This window comes from Castor canadensis, chromosome 4 (genome assembly GCF_047511655.1).
Source record: "Castor canadensis chromosome 4, mCasCan1.hap1v2, whole genome shotgun sequence".
Taxonomy (NCBI): domain Eukaryota; kingdom Metazoa; phylum Chordata; class Mammalia; order Rodentia; family Castoridae; genus Castor; species Castor canadensis.
Window position 1 is genome coordinate 82,973,613 of NC_133389.1, and position 20,676 is coordinate 82,994,288.

The window sequence follows — 20,676 nt, forward strand, 5'->3', positions numbered from 1 at the left end:
AAAGTTTAAAATCCATAAAACTTTTGCCTTAAAGACAATTAGATAAAGGAAACAGAACAATGAAGACACATAAACATTTGGGATTTTGAATGAGTAAGCAATAAATAGTAAGCAATATGAGTAATATATAAACAAAATATTCATTTAAAAAGAAATAGTATTCCAAATAGGCGGCATCCATTAACTGAAGTTGATTTCTCATTGTTGGCAATAATGGCGCCGATAGGTTTCAGTTCTTACTGCACCCTTAAGCTTCTGTTTTCCAGGGTCATGGTCCTGCCTCAAGTCTAGCTTGAACCCTCCTTCTGCCCCAACCTCCAATCAGCATGAACCATAAGATCCTAACCAAGCAGATCATGCTGAGTCCCACTGAGGGGTATTTAAGCCCCTGCCCCTCTCTCCCTCTCTCTCTTGGCTCTCTGCTCTCTCCCTCTCCCACCCGGCAATAAAGAATCTCTTGGCCAGATCACTCCTCTCCACGTGGTCATTTTAGGGCCTATATTTCCTTACACTCATAAATTAATCATGTTAGTAGATTAAAGATGAAAATAAAAGTCAACATTATGTAAGTGTAAAAGTAACATAAAAGAAAATACTCTTATAGCCACGTTGGAAAAAAAACTACCTCTGTTTCACCTCCAAGAAACTCTCTCCAAAACATAATGCAGACAGGTAGAAAGTTTAAAAATGGAAAAAGATGTATCATGGAAATATTAATTTTTAACAGAAAGAAGAGTATTAGTATCACCATTACACACCAATAAAAAAGTTGATCCACAAACAAAACATAGTACGTTGATAGCAATATGCCAAACAACAAAGTGGCAAAATATATGAATCAAAAACTGTAGAACTAAAATTTAAAAAACAGACAAATGTACAATTATAGTAGGAGAGTTCAACACTCCTTTCTCAATAACTGATACAACTAAAAAAAGAAATCAGCAAGAATATAGAATGTACACAGTAACATCAACCAAAGAGGATCTAATGAACTACAGCAGAATACGTATTATTTTCAAACGTCCACTGAACATTTACCAAGGAAGATTATACCCTGGCCACATAACAAATCTAAACATCTAAGAACTGAAATTATGCAAAGTATGTTCCCTGAGAACAAGAGAATTAAGTGAGAAATCAACAACAAAGGAACAAGAATAAATCAAACACATGGAAACTAGACAACATGCTTCTAAGCAACATGGAGGACAAAGGGGAAATCTCAAGGGAAACAAGATACATTGAATTAAATAAAAATAAAAAATACAACATATCAAAGTTTGTGGGACATACCAAAAGCAATGCTAATAGGGAAATATAGCACTAATGCATACAACAGAAAATAGGAAATGTCTCAAATCAATCATCGAACCTCCTTCCTCAAGAACTTGGACAAAGAAACCACAGCAAACGGAAGGAAGAAAATAACAAAGAAAAATCATTGAAACTAAAGATACCCATGGTTTCAGGAGAGAACTCTATGAAATAAAGAAGAATTAGCACCACTTCTATACAATCCCTTCCATAAAAAGGCAACACTTCTCAACTTATTTTGTAGGGCCAGTATTCTCCTAATAGAAAAACCAGACAAAGATATAAAAAAGAAAACTACAAAGCAATATCCCTCATGAATACGGACAGAAAAATCCTTACTTATAAGGAAGGTAGAATTCAGCAATACATAAAAAGAACTGCATAAAATGGATTTTATTTGAGATGCAGGAAGGCTTCTTCGATAATTAAATAACTGATCAATGTAATCCACCATAGTAACAGAACTAAGAAAAACCACAAGCTTTTTAACCAATGCAGAAAAGCATTTGACAACCACTCACTCACTCATGATAAAAACTCTCAACAACTACAAATAAAGGGTACCTTACTCAACATGATAAAGGGCATCTACAAAAAAAATCTAATGGCAAAGCCTCAAATGCTTCCTACTAAAATCAAGAACAAAGCAAAGCAGGAAATCTGCTCTCAACACTTATTCAACATAATGGTAGAAGTCCTAACCAGTGCAATGAAGTAGAAAAAAGGAAGAAGAAAGAAAACTGTTCTATTTGCAGGCTGCATGATGTCTATGCAGAAAATCCCAAGGAATCTACAAAACACTCCTTGAACTAGTGAGTTTACCTATGTCACAGGATATATCAACGTACAAAAATTGCTTTTATGAGGCTAAGCCTCAGTATAAAAACAAACAACCAACTGGGTATTCTTGGCCAGGCTTGTGGTCGTACACACCCATAATCCCAACACTAGGAAGGATCTCAAGGTCAAGGGCAGCCTGGGCTACATAGAGAGACTGGCTCACAAAACAAAAACAAAAACAAAAACAAAATTTGTATAAACTAGAAATGAACATGTGGAGTCAAATTTAAAATATATAATCCCAATCGCAACTGCTAAACAAAAAATGAAACCTTTAGTGTAAATTTAACAAAACGCAGAACTTCTATGCTATAAATTACAAAAGTTAAAAAAACAAAGGTCTAACTAAATGGAGAGACATAATCATGCTCATGGATTGAAGAACTCAACATAGCAACGATGTCAATTCCTGGGCTGGAGGAGTGGCTCAAGTGGTAGAGCAACTCCCTAGCAAGCACGAGGCCCTGAGTTCAAACCCTAGGGCTGAAAAAAAAGAAGTCAATTCCTACCATGTTGATGTACAAATTTAATGTAGTTGTTATCAAAATCTCAGTGCGTTTTTCTTTTGTAGAGATTATCTAAAATTTATATGGAAAAGCAAAGGAACTAGAATAGCAAAATCTATTTTTAAAAAAGAAAAACATAATAGAAATTACTTTCACTCCCAAAAACAAAGAAGGAGTCACACTCCCAAATTACATGATTACTAATAGCTACAGTAATCAAAACTGTGATAAGAGCAGAAGAGACACAGATCAGTGGAATAAAATAGAACTCCCCACAAGTACAGCCAACTGGTTTTTAACAAAGGTACAAAAGCAATTCAACAAAACTTGTATTTTCAACAAACGGTGCTGGAAGAATTGCATATACACAAAATAAAATACCTCAGCCTTAACTTCCTTACACTTGATACAAAAGTTACTCATTTGAATATAAAAGGTAAAACTTGTCAAAGAAAACATGAAAAATCTTTAGGACCACAGTTTAGTGAAGCATTCTTAGGTGTGACAACAAAAGCATGATTCATAAAAGAAAATAAAATTTGACAAATTGATTATTTCACCGTAATTTAAAACTTCTGATGTATAAAAGACATAAAGATCTTGAAAATACAAGCCATTGAATTATGAAAAATGTTCTTCTCTGGTGAAGAACTAGTATCTAAAATAAACAGTGAGATCTCAAAATTCAACAGTAAAATAAAACAATCTAACTAGAAAATGAGCTAAAGAAATGAAAAAAGAGTTCACCACATAGAATACCTAGATGGAAAATAAGCATGTGAAAGGACACTCAGTATCATTAGTCACTACATACTTATTGCAATGGCCACCATAAAAAAGTGATACTTTGGCAAAGATGCAAAGAAACTGGATCTCTCTGACAAAATCTTGAAATAAATACATTCAGCCCTCCAAATCTATGAGTTTCTGCACTCAGGAATTCAACTATCTAACCATGGATCAGGAAAAAAAAAAATGTCTGCATTGAACACATGTAGATATTTTTCCAGTTATTCTCTAAAAATTCTAGTATTACAACTATATTCATAACATTGTATTAGATATAAGTAATCTAAAGTTGATTTAAAGTTTACAAGAGGATGTACATAGCTTAAATGCAAATATTGAATCATTTTTACATAAGGGACTTGAACATTCACATATTTTGGTGTCCTCCGAGGCCCTGGAACCAATCAATCAGCCATAGATATCAAGGAATGACTGTACATACAATTCAAATATCTTAGTACAAATGAGGAGAAAATGTTAAGAAGAACTCTATCCTCTTGGAATCAAAGAATACAAGAGAACAAAAGGCTTTTTAAAACAATCTACAGGAATGAAGTAATTGTATGGGTTTCCTTTAATAAGCTATTACCTCTCCCAAGAGAAATACTATATTGACTCATAATTTTTCTTTTTCTATTTTATCTTCTATATGTACCTTACCTAGCTATTAGATTACTTTCACAATGGGTGAAAAGCACATTTTTATTTTGAAAACTGGAACGCTGCAGAGGGTCTTTTAAAAAAAAAAAAGTTTTTTGGATGGTATTTCTCTTAACCAGCAAATAATCAATTATATTAAAAGCATATGACTAACTCCTGATTGGGTTTCATGAACTAATGAGACATGAACAGAGAGAATAAGCCCTTGAGCTAATTCATTTAGTTGCTTCTGGCTTCTTTTCCTTCTCTTGTTTTCTTTGTCTTATGGGCCAATGTTTCAGGATTATAAACCCATTATCCCTTTTCAATCCCATGGAAGGTAGATTCTGGGGTAACAGAAATGCCTGGATTAGGTGAGAATCTGAAGAGTTCATATCAAATTTGCTGAAGGGAGGCAACAAACTTATAGTCAAAAACTCTCCCTGCCTCAAGTGAAATTTCTAAGTTACTAGGTCTAAATGGCACACTTTAAAACTAAAAAAGTATCTGTCATTGTTCATGTTATTTATAAGGATTCTTAACTGGATTTAACATTAAAGAATGCTCTACTAGCAAACTGGTTTGATAACCTTGAATTCACTTGCTAATTTGTCAAAAAATATAAAATATCAGCAAAGTAGAAGTCATTGAAATAATCACTCTTCCCATTTATTATTTTCTTTGTGTTTCACTTGAAGAGGCTAAGATAAAATTTAGAATCTAGTTTGAGCTCTGCTACCACAATCTCTATAGACCAATACTGGAACATTAAGTGATCCTAGTTTACAATTATGTGTAGCTGAAAAATAACATTCAAATGTCACTAACAACCTTATCTTCCATAACAACTATGGAAGCAGATTACATGGAGCTATAATTTTAATATCTCCTGGGTTTTCTAAGGTTTATTACTGAATCAGAGAGGAGCCAGGAGGAGCCATACAATACATGCAGTAAAGCATTTAGAACTACCAGCAATATTTTCCATCCTTCTCATCCTTATTATCAGCATACCTCTCAACCTACTTTTCTCAATTTCCATAATCGTAAATCACAACCTTGTATAACTGTCACCATAGTTCACATCTGCAGAAATGGAATGTCACTGAATACAAAGTACACTTGTATAAACAAAGCAACAAAAGGAAATGGGGAGTGAACATTAAACTTGGTAACAAGCTTCTTGGTTCTGAAAGTGCCAGTTTCTAGAAAAGACCAACATTTTGCAGGTTAATATTATATAAATGTTACTTACATTAACCCTTATTACACTCTCTACTTACTGATTAGTCTACATAATATGTTCTTCCAGTTAAGAAACCCCTGACCTGGGTTCAGATTCATATTAAGTAAACAACAGAGCATGGGGGAGGAGGAAGGGAAATCTCAACTATAAATCACTTGAAAGTGATTACACTATCTTTTGTTGGATTCAAATCTTTTAATTTCCATCCATTTCTGATTTTTTAAATAAAAAATTATTTAACCATCTTTTAAAGGCAACTTTTGAGAGTATAATGCATTCTACTTTAAAAAAAAAAAATGGAGAAAGCATTTCCAGAAAGGTGAAGTAATTACGGACCTCTGAAAATCCAGTTCTCTATAAAAGAACACTGGGCAAACTGTCAAAATGAACATTTTCAAAATTCTGGAAATTAACAAAAGAACTGCAACACTAAAGAACTTTACTTCAAGATAAGCTGAATCTCACTCAGTAAGAACAATGAGCTAATATGACCTCATCCCCTCCACTCTGCTTATCCCTGAGGATGGAGTGAATGGCTTTGAAGAGCAACAAACTAGCAATCGTAACAGCTCTAGAAACAGTCTTAAAACCACTGGAAGGGAAAGCAAGAGCATGAAGAGCATGGAACTCCCCTGCCCTAAGTCCAATTTCTGAACAACTGTCATTATCTGATCATTTTAACCGCTACCTGGAAACTCCTTGCACGGCATGTCTACTTTACCTAAGATTTATAGCCTTTTATCTGGAGTGCTCTTTGAGAGGCTATCAGTAGCAATTATTTAATATCACAGCAGTAAGAAATAACAATTGGGGTGAAAAAGAATTATCAAAACAAAAATGGAAGAAGCTGGATAATGAGATACCCAAAAAGGACTTTGTAAAGTTCCAACATGTTCCCAGGAATTTGGGCCATCAGCAGATACAGAACTGTGTGCATGCCCAAGTTGGCTGAGAAGGCCTTAATCTCTTACCTACCGACTTTAAGGCTACTGACCTTGAAGCTCTGCAAAAACAGGAAGTGAAAGCATCTCCCCTTAGCAAAGACTAGGAAGTTTATTCCTTCAAGGTGTTTAAGGAAGTCTCTGTCCAATTATTAGCTGACAACTAAGTTACCTGAGCAGATAATGGTCCACACGTAGCAAACAACACCTAATTGCCTGTAATGCCTGCACTCAGGAAGATGTGACAGGAGATCTGAAATTGAGACCAGCCTAGACTACACAGCAAGTTCCAGGCCAACCTGGACTACACAGTAAGACCCTGTCTCAAAAAAGAAAAAAGGCAAATTAGCAGAATGGACTGTTAAAAACCTGCTTCAAATATATGTTCTCTCTATAAAAGACACAGTTTAGATACAAAAATGTAAACTGAATGCAAAAGGATGATTAAAGACATGCTATAAAAAAATAGTAACAACATAGGTTAGCTATACTATTATCAGATAAAATAGATTTTGATACAAAAAGTTTTACTTAAAAGAGAATATCTGATAATGACAAAGATTCAAAATATTAGGAAGAGATAATTATAAACATATATATTTATCTCCATCCTAAAACTCATATGGAATCTCAAGGACTCTGAAGACTTAAAATAACTTGAAAAGAACAAAATTAGAGATTGAATCTTAATACTTATTACAAAGCTATAGTAGTCAAAACAACACAGTATTGACATGAAGTCCAATGTAACAGAGTCCAAAAATAAATGCCCACATATATTTTTAAATGATTTGCTATGTGGGTCCTTCCTTAGTCCACATTGTGTTGCTTTAATCAAATACCTGATGGTAAGTAATTTTTCAAGAAAAGAAGAAGTTTATTTTGGTTCACAGTTTTGGAGGAGAAGAAATTTAAGGGCATGCACCAGCATCTCCTCAACTTCTGGAGGATCCCATGCTATATTACCACACAGTGGAAAAGGAGTAACAAAGAGTGTGCAAAGAGAAAACAGTTGTGCAAGAGAGAAACAGAAGGGAGGCTGACCAGCTTTATAACAAGTTACTCTCTATGACAACTAATGCAGTCCTGTAAAACCTAACTCATTCCTGGGAGGCATAAGTCTTGAAGAAATTAATCCAGAAAGACATTAATCCACTCATAATGGTGTGCCCTCATGACCTAATTACATCCCACCAGGTCCCACCACCTCTCAACATCATTACCTTGGGGACCAAGCTTCTAGCACATGACCTTTGGGGGACAAACCTTAGCAAGTACCAAGACTATTCAAAAGGGAAGGATATCTTTTCAACAAATGGCTTTGGAAAAACTGAACATCCATATGTAAAAAAGAAAGCTGCACTTTTACCTTAAAGTTAGAACTAAAACTATAAAACTCTTAGAAGAAAACAGAGGAAAAGCTTTGTGACATTGGATCTGGCAATCATGTCTTAGACATGACACCAAAATCACAAGAAACAAAAGAAAAATATGTAAATTGAACTTTGTCAAAATTCAAACCTTCTGAGTATCAAAGGATAATATCAAGAAAATGATTACAGGGCTGATGGAGTGGCTCAAGTGTTAAAGAGCACCTGCCTAGCAATGGGGGGGCCCTGAGTTAAAACTCCAGTGCCATCAAAAAAAAAAAAAAGTGATCTAAGTGTAGTTAAAAAATGTTCTTTCAGGTGTACCAAGTAATTAGTGAAAAATATTATTGTATGTTTTAATTTGGAAGAATTTGTGGTATTAACTTTTCATCATTTGTGATCATATCTGTTACTCTAAATAAATATGCTCAACTGAAGTTCATCTGCTATGATCTCTTAAAGAACATGTATCTATTTCCAGAAGTAATACCAAAATTTAAGAAGAAAAGAGTAATACAAGACCACCAGTTAATATGGGGGGGCAATGAAATCTTAAACTTTTTTTAATGAGCATGCCAAAAGAAGTATGGTTAAAAAATAAAATAAAATAAAAAATAAAAAATGTGCGGGGTGAAAAGCAGAACAAGCCAAAATAAACTTAAATACTACCCCTAGGGGGCAGCACACTACTTTTAAAACTTAAGTACCTCATGTGTCTAATACTGTCAACACCAGTTATTTCTTCTACTTAAAACTAAAGGTGGAACACACATGTACTATCTTAGGAGCACACACTCAATGTTTTCAACCTATTTTTATATGTGGTGCACAGAAATACTAACTTTATTTCTATAGATGAAGAAACAGGCTTATAGAAGTTATAACCCTTTCAATGTTACACTACTAGAAAGTGTAAGAACTAGTGTGCCAGACATCAGGAGCTGAAATTATTCTACCATACCCAAAAGATTCACTTATTTAATCAACTATCAAGCATCCACACTATGTTTTAGACATATGCTAAGTACTGGAGACCTACTAGAGCTCATTTATTATCTAAGGCACTAAAGTACTTCAAAAACAATTTGGAGGGCAAGAGGTATAGCTTGCCTAGCATGCAGGAGGCCCTGGGTTCAATCCCCAGCACAGGAAGAAAAAAAAAAAAAGAATTTTTAAAGTGATACATAAATATTGGACAATACTCCTTCTACATGTAGTAGTAGTAGCAATGTGCAAATCTTGAGTGTTAATAAGGATAGCACTTCAGTATTAACATCTATCAAATGTATTTTTCCTTTGTAAGATTGTAAGGTCATTAAAGGCAGAAGTCATGTGTACCTTGGTATTCCTTTAACAACCACGACTAAGTTTTATGCTCAGTAGAATTCAAACAGAATGTGTGTTTCCTCAGTGTCTTCCTCCACCTGGGTTTCTAGAACACTATCAGCCAGTACTACCCAGGAAGGATGCTGGCAATTCCTTTAAGGAAACTAATCACCAGTCCAGGAAAAGTCTACCAACCTATAACAGAGCCACCAAAACACACACCCAGGCACCAGGTGTTTCCTATTAAACCTTTTGCTATCTTTCCCACCACTGCACCACAGTTTCTACTGCATAAAGGTATAACAGGGTATCCTGTAAATGCACAGTTGTTAACTAGTTAACACCAGGGCACTGTGTAACCTACATGCCCAACAGAATGTCACCCAGGACTAAGCTATCTACTGAAAGGCTAGTTTTGTTTTGTTTTTTTTCACAGCGCTGGGGGGGGGATGAACCCAGAGTCTCACCCATAGCAGGCAAACACTCTGCCAATGAACAACATTTAGGCCTACTTTTCTCCATTTTTTTCAATCTATCACAGGCTGTGACAGATTGTATTTTTCAAAAATGACAGCAAACACATTTCTCAAATTTTGCCACTACATCAAGAGGTGGAATTTATGACCCTTCTCCCACCACTCTGGGCAGATCTTTGTGGAGCTTTGATGAGTTAAGAGCACAGCAGAAATAACAGTGACTTTTTTTTTTTTTGGAGGTACCAGAGTTTGAACTCAGGGCTTTACACTTGCTAGGTAGGCACTCTACCACTTGAGCCACTCTGCCAGCCCTGTCAGTGACTTCTGAGGTAAGGTCATGAAAGGAGGTACAACTTTAATTTGGATTTATCTGGGCATAATCCTTGAAGGAAGCACAGGCCACATGTAGAAAGCAACAGAGATCCCCAGTCCTCAGCACTAGGGGAGTCCCAGCTAACAGACAGCACCAACTTACCAGCTATGTGAGTGAGTCACCTTCAGCTGAGCCATCTCAGCTGACTGCATGAAGAAGATGCAATCTTTCCTGCCAAACCCTGCCCAATTTACAGATTAGGGAACACAGAAATGACCGTTACTCTTTTCAACCATGAAATTTTAAAATGGTTTGTTATATAGCAGTAGGTAACTAGAACACAAGTCAGCATCATACTTTTGCAAATACAATAAAAGTGAATAGAAAATAAAATTTTAAGATATATAGAGCAGACCTGGACCTGGTGGTACACGCCTGTAATCCCAGCTATTCAGGAGGCAGAGAAAAAGGGACCAAAGCTGAAGACCAGGCTGGGCAAAAAGTTAGCAAGACCACATCAAGTGGTGGGGTTTGCCTGTGTCCCAGCAAAAATCACAAGGCCCTATCTAAAAAGAATCAAGCAATTAAGAAAGCTGGGGGCGTGGCTCAAATGCTACAGCGCTGCCTGGGAAGCTTAAGGAGAATTTAAATCCCAGCACATAAAAGGGAAAAGTGAGACCCCAGTATCTTACCAAATTTAAGAAAAGCAAGCTCTCTTGTCAAATGTGTGTTTCTAAATATCCTCAACTACAGCACCAGCAATGGACTGGTACCAATTCACAGTAGCAATGTTCCATGCTACATTATGAAAGAAAGAAAATTTGACTTGGTGTGGTATTAAGTAGCCACATAAGAAATATGGCAAAGAATAAAAGGTGTTACTAGGGACGTATAGTCTAGCATGTTCAGGACCCTGGACTTGATCCCAAGCAATAAGGGGATGGCATTTAAAAACTTTGCAATTCACAACATACAATTGCTCTGAGAGTAAAAGTGTCTTGACTAAATCAACACCATAAAAATGTATGGATTAGTCTATCCAAATGGAAGCCATTATACTGCAGAATCCTATCTGTCTCTTACTCTGATTCCATGAAGCCTTCTAACCTCTCTCCCCCTCTTCTCTCTCACACAGACACACACACAAAAAGCGAATGTGGCAAAATTTTAACTCTTAATTCTTGGTGCAAGTGTTCACTGCATATATGGTTCCTTTAATTTTTTGGGGGGAGGGGAATAAAGTTGCAAAAATTAAAACATAAAATTTACTATTTACACTAATTATCTATGGAACCCAAAATGTAAAATATGTACATATGTATACACACACACACACACACACACACACACACACACAGTACATTTAACTCTATGCCATTAATTTGACATAAACTTCACATTACCAATTAACAAGATATTTGAATGCCAATAAATCATAGGTAAGGATGACCTATGTCAGTGCTTCTGTCACATAAAAGCACATCAAAATCACTGAGTACCTCCTGAAAAATACAGATTTCTCGGACTCATCTCCAGATCTGAAAAATAATAACCTTTTCAACAAGCCCTGCAAGTGCTACTCATGTAAAGAGTCCACAGCCCACACTCTGAGAAATACTTAGGTAGATTAGTGATTCTCTCTCTGTGTGTGTGTGTGTGTGTGTGTGTGTGTATGTGTGTGGGCGCACGCACGCATGAGAGAGAAAGAGAGGGAGAGACAGAAAAATTTGAGCGATTTTGTCCTCCATGGAACATACAAAAGTATTTAGAGACACTTTTGGTTGTCACAACTGAGGGTGGGGGGAATGTGTTACTGGAATCTAATGATTCCTCTACCATCCCTGGGTAGAGGCCAGGGATGCTGCATCGTAAGTACACGGGACAGCATCCCTACCAAACACAACAAAGAGTTATCTGGCCCAAAAATGTCAACAGTGCTGAAGCCGAGAAACTCTGATCTGGACGGCCTTTTTCATTAACAAATTATGGAGTAGTTTAGCAGGGGGAAAAGGAACTCTCATACACTGTTGGTAGGAATGTAAACTGGAACAACCACTATGGAAACCAGTATGGAGGTTCCTCAAAAAACTAAAAATAAACCTACCCTGCCATACCAGTCTAGGGCATATATCTGAAGGAGTGTAAATCAATATGCAAGAAAGATACCTGCTCACCCATGGTTATTGTAGCACTGCTCACAATAGCCAAGCTGTGCAATCAGCTGAGGGGCCCAACAACCAATGAATGGTTAAAAAAAATAACATGGATCATTACTCAGCCATTTAAAAAATGAAATAAATTTTACCATTTGGAGGAAAATGGATGGAACTGGAGAGCATCATGTTGAGTGAGATAAGCCAAGCTCAAAAAGTCAAATTATCACATGTAAAATGATGATGATTATGATGATATGGGATGGGGTATGAATGGGAAAGGGGGGCTGTCTGGGAGGGATCCACAGGAGTGGGGAAGGAGGAAGGAAAGAAAAGATGCAAGAGGTGAAGAAGACTGAAATACGCTACATGTACATGTTTGAAGACAGCATAATGAAGCTCACCAAACACTGAAAAATGGGGAAAGAAAAAGGGGGAAATGGAAATACATTGGAGAAGGTGAACTTGTTCAACGTACACTGTACAAATGCATGGAATTACCACAATGAAAGCCCCTCATATTATTAAGCATAATATTCCAAAAGATAAAAAACTGTCTTCAAAGTAGTTGAATGGCAGACTACATGATCCTATACCTTAAAGACCCAAAAAAACTCTACTCAGAAGCTCCTAGACACCATCAATAGTTACAGCAAGGTAGCAGGATATAAAATCAACAAAGAAAAATCTTTAGCATTTCTATACACTAATAATGAACAAACTGAAAAAGAATATATGAAAACAATTCCATTTACAATAGCCTCAAAAAAAATCAAATACCTAGGTGTAAACCTAACAAAAGATGTGAAAGACCTCTACAAGGTAAACTACATATAACTTCTGAAGAAAGAGATTGAGGAAGACTATAGAAAGTGGAGAGATCTCCCATGCTCATGGATTGGTAGAATCAACATAGTAAAAATGTCGATACTCCCAAAAGTAATCTACATGTTTAATGCAATTCCCATCAAAACTCCAATGACATTCATTAAAGAGATTGAAAAATCTACCGTTAAATTTATATGGAAACACAAGAGGCCACGAATAGCCAAGGCAATACTCAGACAAAAGAACAAGGCTGAAGGTATCAAAATACCTGACTTCAAACTATATTACAAAGCAATAACAATAAAAACAGCATGGTCCCGGCACAAAAACAGACATCAAGACCAGTGGAACAGAATAGAGGACCCAGATATGAAGCCACACAACTATAAGCAACTTATCTTTGACAAAGGCGCTAAAAGTATACGATGGAGAAAAAGCAGCCTCTTCAACAAAAACTGCTGGGAAAACTGGTTAGCAGTCTGCAAAAAACTGAAACTAGATCCATGTATATCACCCTATACCAAGATTAACTCAAAATGGATCAAGGATCTTAATATCAGATCACAAACTCTAAAGTTGATACAGGAAAGAGTAGGAAATACTCTGGAGTTAGTAGGTATAGGTAAGAACTTTCTCAATGGAATCCCAGCAGCACAGCAACTAAGAGATAGCATAGATAAATGGGACCTCATAAAACTAAAAAGCTTCTGTTCATCAAAAGAAATGGTCTCTAAACTGAAGAGACCACCCTCAGAGTGGGAGAAAATATTTGCCAGCTACACATCAGACAAAGGACTGATAACCAGAATATATAGGGAACTTAAAAAACTAAATTCTCCCAAAACTAATGAACCAATAAAGAAATGGGCAAGTGAACTAAACAGAACTTTCTCAAAAGAAGAAATTCAAATGGCCAAAAAACACATGAAAAAATGCTCACCATCTCTAGCAATAAAGGAAATGTAAGTTAAAACCACACTAAGATTCCACCTCACCCCTGTTAGATTAGCCATCATTAGCAACACCACCAACAACAGGTGCTAGCGAGGATGCGGGGAATAAGGAACCCTCTTACACTGTTGGTGAGAATGTAAACTAGCACAACCACTCTGGAAAAAAGTTTGGAGACTACTTAAAAAGCTAAATACTGATCTACCATTTGATCCAGCAATACCACTCTTGGGGATATACCCAAAAGACTGTGACACAGGTTACTTCAGAGGCACCTGCACACCCATGTTTATTGTGGCACTATTCACAATAGCCAAGTTATGGAAATAGCCAAGACGCCCCACTACTGACAAATGGATCAAGAAAATGTGGTATCTATACACAATGGAATTTTATGCAGCCATGAAGAAGAACAAAATGTTATCATTCGCTGGTAAATGGATGGAATTGGAGAACATCATTCTGAGTGAGGTTAGCCTGGCCCAAAAGACCAAAAATCGTATGTTCTCCCTCAGATGCAGACATTAGATCAAGGGCAAACACAAGGGGATTGAACTTTGATCACAAGATAAAAGGGAGTGTACACAAGGGAGATATGAGGATAGGCAAGACACCTAAAAAATTAGCTAGCATTTTGTTGCCCTCAATGCAGAGAAACTAAAGCAGATACCTTAAAACACACACGCACAGAAAATTAATGTGAGTCAACTCCCTGTATAGCTATCCCTATCTCAACACGCACAGAAAATTAATGTGAGTCAACTCCCTGTATAGCTATCCCTATCTCAACCAGCAAAAACCCTTGTTCCTTCCTATTATTTCTTACACTCTCTCTTCAACAAAATTAGAGATAAGGGCAAAATAGTTTCTGCTGGGTATCGAGGGGGCGGAGGGGAGAGGGAGGGGGCGGAGTGGGTGGTAAGGGAGGGGGCAGAGTGGGTGGTAAGGGAGGGGGTGGGGGCAGGGGGGAGAAATGACCCAAGCATTGTATGCACATATAAATAATAAAAAAATAAAAATTAAAAAAAAATTGACTTTGTATCTGTACAGAACATGTCCTTTTGTCCTAAACAAAGCAGTATAACAACTACTTACATAGAATTCACATTGTACTAGGTATTATAAGTAAATGATGATTCAAGAAAAAAAAAAAAAGAATAGCCATCATTAGCAATACCACCAACAGGTGTTGGTGAGGATGCAGGGGTGGGGGCGGGGGGAACCCTCTTACACTGCTGGTGGGAATGTAAACTAGCACAACCACTCTGGAAAAAAATTTGGAAACTACTTAAAAAGCTAAATATTGATCTACCATTTGATCCAGCAATACCACTCTTGGGGATATACCCAAAAGACTGTGACACTGGTTACTTCAGAGGCACCTACACACCCATGTTTATTGCGGCACTATTCACAATAGCCAAGTTATGGAAACAGCCAAGATGCTCCACTACTGACAAATGGATCAAGAAAATGTGGTATCTATACACAATGGAATTTTATGCAGCCATGAAGAAGAATGAAATGTTATCATTCGCTGGTAAATGGATGGAATTGGAGAACATCATTCTGAGTGAGGTTAGCCTGGCCCAAAAGACCAAAAATTGTATGTTCTCCCTCAGATGCAGACATTAGATCAAGGGCAAACACAACAAGGGGATTGAACTTTGATTACAAGATAAAAGCGAGAGCACACAAGGGAGATATGAGGATAGGCAAGACACCTAAAAAATTAGCTAGCATTTGTTGCCCTCAACTCAGAGAAACTAAAGCAGATACCTTAAAAGCAACTGAGGCCAATAGGAGAAGGGGACCAGGCACTAGAGAAAAGGTTAGATCAAAAAGAATTAACCTAGAAGGTAACACACATGCACAGGAAATCAATGTGAGTCAACTCCCTGTATAGCTATCCTTATCTCAACTAGCAAAAACCCTTGTTCCTTCCTATTAGTGCTTATACTCTCTCTTCTACAAAATTAGAGATAAAGGCAAAATAGTTTCTGCTGGGTATCGAGGGGGTGGGGGGGAGAGGGAGGGGGCGGAGTGGGTGGTAAGGGAGGGGGTGGGGGCAGGGGGGAGAAATGACCCAAGCATTGTATGCACATATGAATAAAAAAATAAAAATTTAAAAAAAGTAATTTAATGGTGTGTCTTTTTCTCTTAATAGCATAAAGCAACTATAAATTTTTGACTGCTTTGACCAACAGAGTACAAAAGCTGTGATGCTGTATGACTTCTCAGACAATCAGAAAAGGCCTTTAGCTTCTACCTGGCTCTGCAGCAATATGGATGCAGATGCTTCTTTTTAGAACTCAGCTAAGAGTTCTAAAAAGCCCAAGCAATATGGAGAAACCAAATGTAAGTGCTCCAGTCAACAGCCTCAGCTGAGCCCACCCTTCAGTCACTAGACATATGAATAAGCACTTTTGGAAGTAGACCTTCCAGCTTCCAAGTGTTCCAACCTCTAGCCATTCCCAGCTGAGTATGCAGATAACTGGCAACCAAAAAAGGGTCATCACTCTTAGGCTCTGTCTGAATTCCTCACTCACAGACTCTATAAACAATAAAATGGTGATTTGTTTATGTTGCTAAGTGTTGGCATGGTTTGTTAGGCAGCAATAATAACTGGAATATCTCACATTCTATCACTTAATTCTTAAAATCATGGCAGCCCATTATTCTAATCCCTTAGAAGGAGTAGGTGGCATACATAAGGTTACACAAGCAATATTAAGAGGAGCACATGAATCCAGACCTATATAATCACAAAAACAATTTATGACTTCTAGCTCCTCATGCTAAAAGTATTCAAAATTATTCTTATCTGTTCTTTTCTAAGTCACTCATAGAAGAATCTAAATTAACAAAAATTATTGAGAAAGAGACACCACTAGTTTCCAGTTTCTTCAGTCTGATCCATTGTACTCTATTATTTCTTCAATCTCCACTTAAACACTACCACTAGAAAATTTTAAGCAGAAATGAAGTCACAAAATATACTGAGATATGTGTTAAAGTAAGGGCAGAGAGAATAACTCACTGCTCATATGTGACAGTGATACTAATTTTTCTTAAAAAAAAGATTAAGGCAGAATGAGAATCAATATCACAGGTTTGTTGTTTTATTTTATTTAACGCAAGCTATTTTTCCTAACATTTCCCAACTTAACTTCCTAAATCAATGTCCAGTAGAAAAAATGTCCTTATTGCAAAAATGAATAAATACAATGAAGAGGCAAAGTGGTAGAAATGAGGCATACAGTTTGTCAATTATTAAGCTCTCAAAATATGAGTGTTTGTTACTACTGTTGCACTCATTTTCTGAGCCTCAATTTCTTCACCCATAAATAAAATATTTTATAATCTGTACTGTCTTATATGGTAGCCATGCCACATATAACTGAAGATTTGAAATGACTTAAGAACTTTTTTTTTTTTTTTTTTTTTGACGTGCTGGGATTGAACCTACTGCTAAGCAAGTGTTCTAGCACTAAGCTATACTCCAGCCCAGGAACTTTTTTTATTGTTAAATTTAAATGGCCATATTTTGCTAATGGTTACCCATAGGACAGCATAAGACTACATGATCTAACAGTACAGGATTACAAACTCTTGAAAACCCTAGTTCTAAAATCTAATCATTTCTAATTTCCAACATTTAAAAAAAAGTCCTTTCTCCCTAAAATTGAGTAAACAAATGACCATAACCATACGGGAGTTAAAATAAATTCCTAGCAATTATTAAGCACAGTATTCCTGACCAGGGTTGACAAACTTTTGCAGTAAGAGCTGTATTAAAAATATTTGTTTTAGAGGCCATATGATCTCTGTTTCAACTACTCAATTCTACCTTTGTAGCAGGAACTCAGCCATAAACAACATATAAACAAATGAGTGTGGCTGTTTTCAATAAAACTTTACTGATCCTGAAGTATGAATTTCATATAATTTTCATAGTCATGAAATGTTACTATTCTTTTGATTTTTCAATCATTTAAAATATAAGAGGTATTCTTAGTTCACAGGCCATACAAAAAGATGTGATTATATGTGTCCCTTCTGCCACAGTTTGTTGGCCCCTGCTGCAAACTGACTATATAACCACAAAATGTATTCTATGGATAAACCAAAAGAAATATTAGCAAAAAAACCCAAAATTCACTAAGTAAGTTTGTTGTTGATCATAGTATTTCTTTTTTCTTTTTAAAGAAACACTATGTTGTTTAGGCTGGTGTTGAATCCTGGGCAAAGGCCTCAGCACAGGCCCTGCCCTACCTCCCAAGTACCTAGGACTATAGTCCCGTGCGGCCATGCCTAGTCCCCAGTCGTAATCTTGATGCAGCATTCTGAAATTTTTTCATGAGTATTATTATGACTGAACAAATGAAAAGTGAAAAGTGTGTTGGGAATAGTTTGACTACAGGAGACAAGAGGTTAGATACAGCATGGGAGATGTAGTGCTGGGTCAGAATTAGAGGCATCGATATAGTTTCATTATTTTTTAAAGTTCTGAACCCAAAAGCAAAAATACTCCCATAACACTGAACATATCTACTCCCCTATATACTATATGATATCACACGCTCAAGGAAATTAGGACTCTTTGGGAGAAATGGCTGATTCCAGAACTGGGGCAAGGTGAGGCTAAAATATCTGTGCCAGTAAGTGAAGATGTCCTCAAGTCTAATGGGGACAAGTCAAAGAACATGAGAGGCACTTTAAAAGGACCCCTACTAGCCAAATAGGAGACAATTTAAATTCTAAAATAATAAGAAAAGAGTATAACCCTCTGAATAAAAGCAAAAATCAATGACAACTTGACATTGTTTTTTAGGTTTGTTTTGCTTTGCTTTGGTTTGTTTTTGAGACAGGGTCTTGCTATATAATTTGGCTGAGCTCAAACTTGCAATCTTCCTGTCTGGGATTATAGGCATGTACCACTACAAATGGCTGACACTATTTTTTTTAAACTTAAGAAGAGGAATAACTCCTTTATGTAGAATAATGTCAAATGATAAATACAAAAGAAGTAACAAATTTTAAAATATCATTTTACAATTGCCATAACTAATTCTGGCAAAAGGTATTAACAAATGCTAGAATCACTGGGTGAAAGTTTGTTGGGAAATAAGATACATAACTAATTGCTTATTAGTTACAAATAAACACAGGTATTTTCACAATAGAGAAATATGTCAGCTCTCACCTTAATCAAATGATCAAATTTAACATCACCCCAATATCACTCACTGAGAATATGACACCTACATGGTATTCTTTCAGGAAAAAAAAAAAAGTTTAACCTGAAATCTAATGATGACAAAAATAATACAAGCAATATTGTATTTACATAGAAGTATACGGAACATGTGTCTAAAAGGGGGACTGGAAGAGGAGACCAAGGAAGGAGGAAAGAAGGAAAAGAAAGATAGCAAATAATAATGAAGTACATCACATCTGTGTGGGAACAACACACCAGAATACCCATGAAAATTGCTAAAAAACACAGGATGGGGGAAAAGGCAAGGAAGTGCAGTGGAGAGGGTACATTGACTTAAACACATGTAGAAGCATAATACATCAATGCAAAAATTCCACTGAACAACAAACAGACACCTAAAAAACAAAGGACAAAAATGAAAAACAGGACACACTAATGGTGGGTTACTAATGTGAGAGGAAGGGTGAAAGAAGGTAAATGTGGTTGAGGTACTATCTACACAAAAATGAATATAGAAAATTTAAATCTCTTGAAATCACCATAAGAGCACTAAGGTAGAAAGGAGAAAAACAGGGGGGATGAATGAATTTGGGAGATAATACATATATCCATAGAAATGTCACAGTGAAATTCCGTGTAGATATCTTAAACAAACAAAAATGCCTTTTTTGAAAAACAGAGGACAGGAAGGTAAAATAGGTCCTATCTGGGAGTTGGTACCAGTGGAAGGGGGGGAGAGGATTAAGGAAAGGGTGTAGGAGCGTGAATTTGGTGGAAATACTATGTTCTCATGTATGAAAATGGAAGAATGAGACCTGTTGAATCTGTTCCAGGAAGGGGGGAGGGAGGATAAAAATCATGGAAGGATAAATTCAACTAAGATATACTATAAGCTCTTTTGTAGATACTACAACGTACCCTCACTACAACAATAGTATGATAATAAAAATAAAATAATAAATAAATAAAATAACCAGATACTAGACTAACTTAGCTTTGTTGCTATCCAAATTCAAATTGAGGCACATTCCAGAAAATAAATTGTCTGGATTCTTCAAAAGTGTTAAGTACCTTTCTTAGCTTCCCAGATGAAATTTCAAATAGAAATATAGTTGCATCCATATTCAAACTATATAGTTGTTGCCTATAACTAACCAAGAATGTCACTTAATGTAAGTTTGTTTTTGTTTTAGTGATAATGTGGTTGAACTTTTTTCATGTTTACTTACTAATTTCATTTCTTCTTGCATACATTCTTCAAGTTCTTTGTTCATTTATCTACTAGGATCCTAATAGTTTTTCTTACTGATCTGTAATACAGATAGTAACTGGCTTTCTGTTAGCACAGTATCATGCTTGGTTCATATTCCAAGTATTTTGTATCTAGCATATCAGTAAAAATGGTATAAGTTGGAAACACATAAGGCTAGCTCTTTTTAGACAAGAATAATAAAGAATGTTCTATTGACTAGTGGTACTTTTGAAAAACTGCCTTTATTGCTGGACTCTTATATGGAAGAAACTCAAGTACAGAAATTTAGAAAATGAGGGGAGGAAAGGGAAAGAGATTAGCTGGCTGATGAAGTTGTTTCTAATGAGATAAATTGTACAGAAAAACTACTGCTACATTTGATTTTCTCCCCCTTCGGTTTCATTGCCCATAGTTTAGATAGTGCTGTCCTGAGGGAGCCTGTTTTGTATCGCCAAGCTCAGTTCAGAAGGTGTGAGGGGGTAGTCACTGGATAAGTATTATAGCAACA

At 36.3% G+C, this 20,676-nt stretch overlaps 1 protein-coding gene across 2 annotated transcripts in view; it reads right to left on the reverse strand.

Moving 5' to 3' along the window:
* Positions 1-20,676, reverse strand: part of Ptpn4 (protein tyrosine phosphatase non-receptor type 4) — a 171,741-nt gene that overhangs the window by 140,854 nt on the left and 10,211 nt on the right. The window lies entirely within an intron of this gene.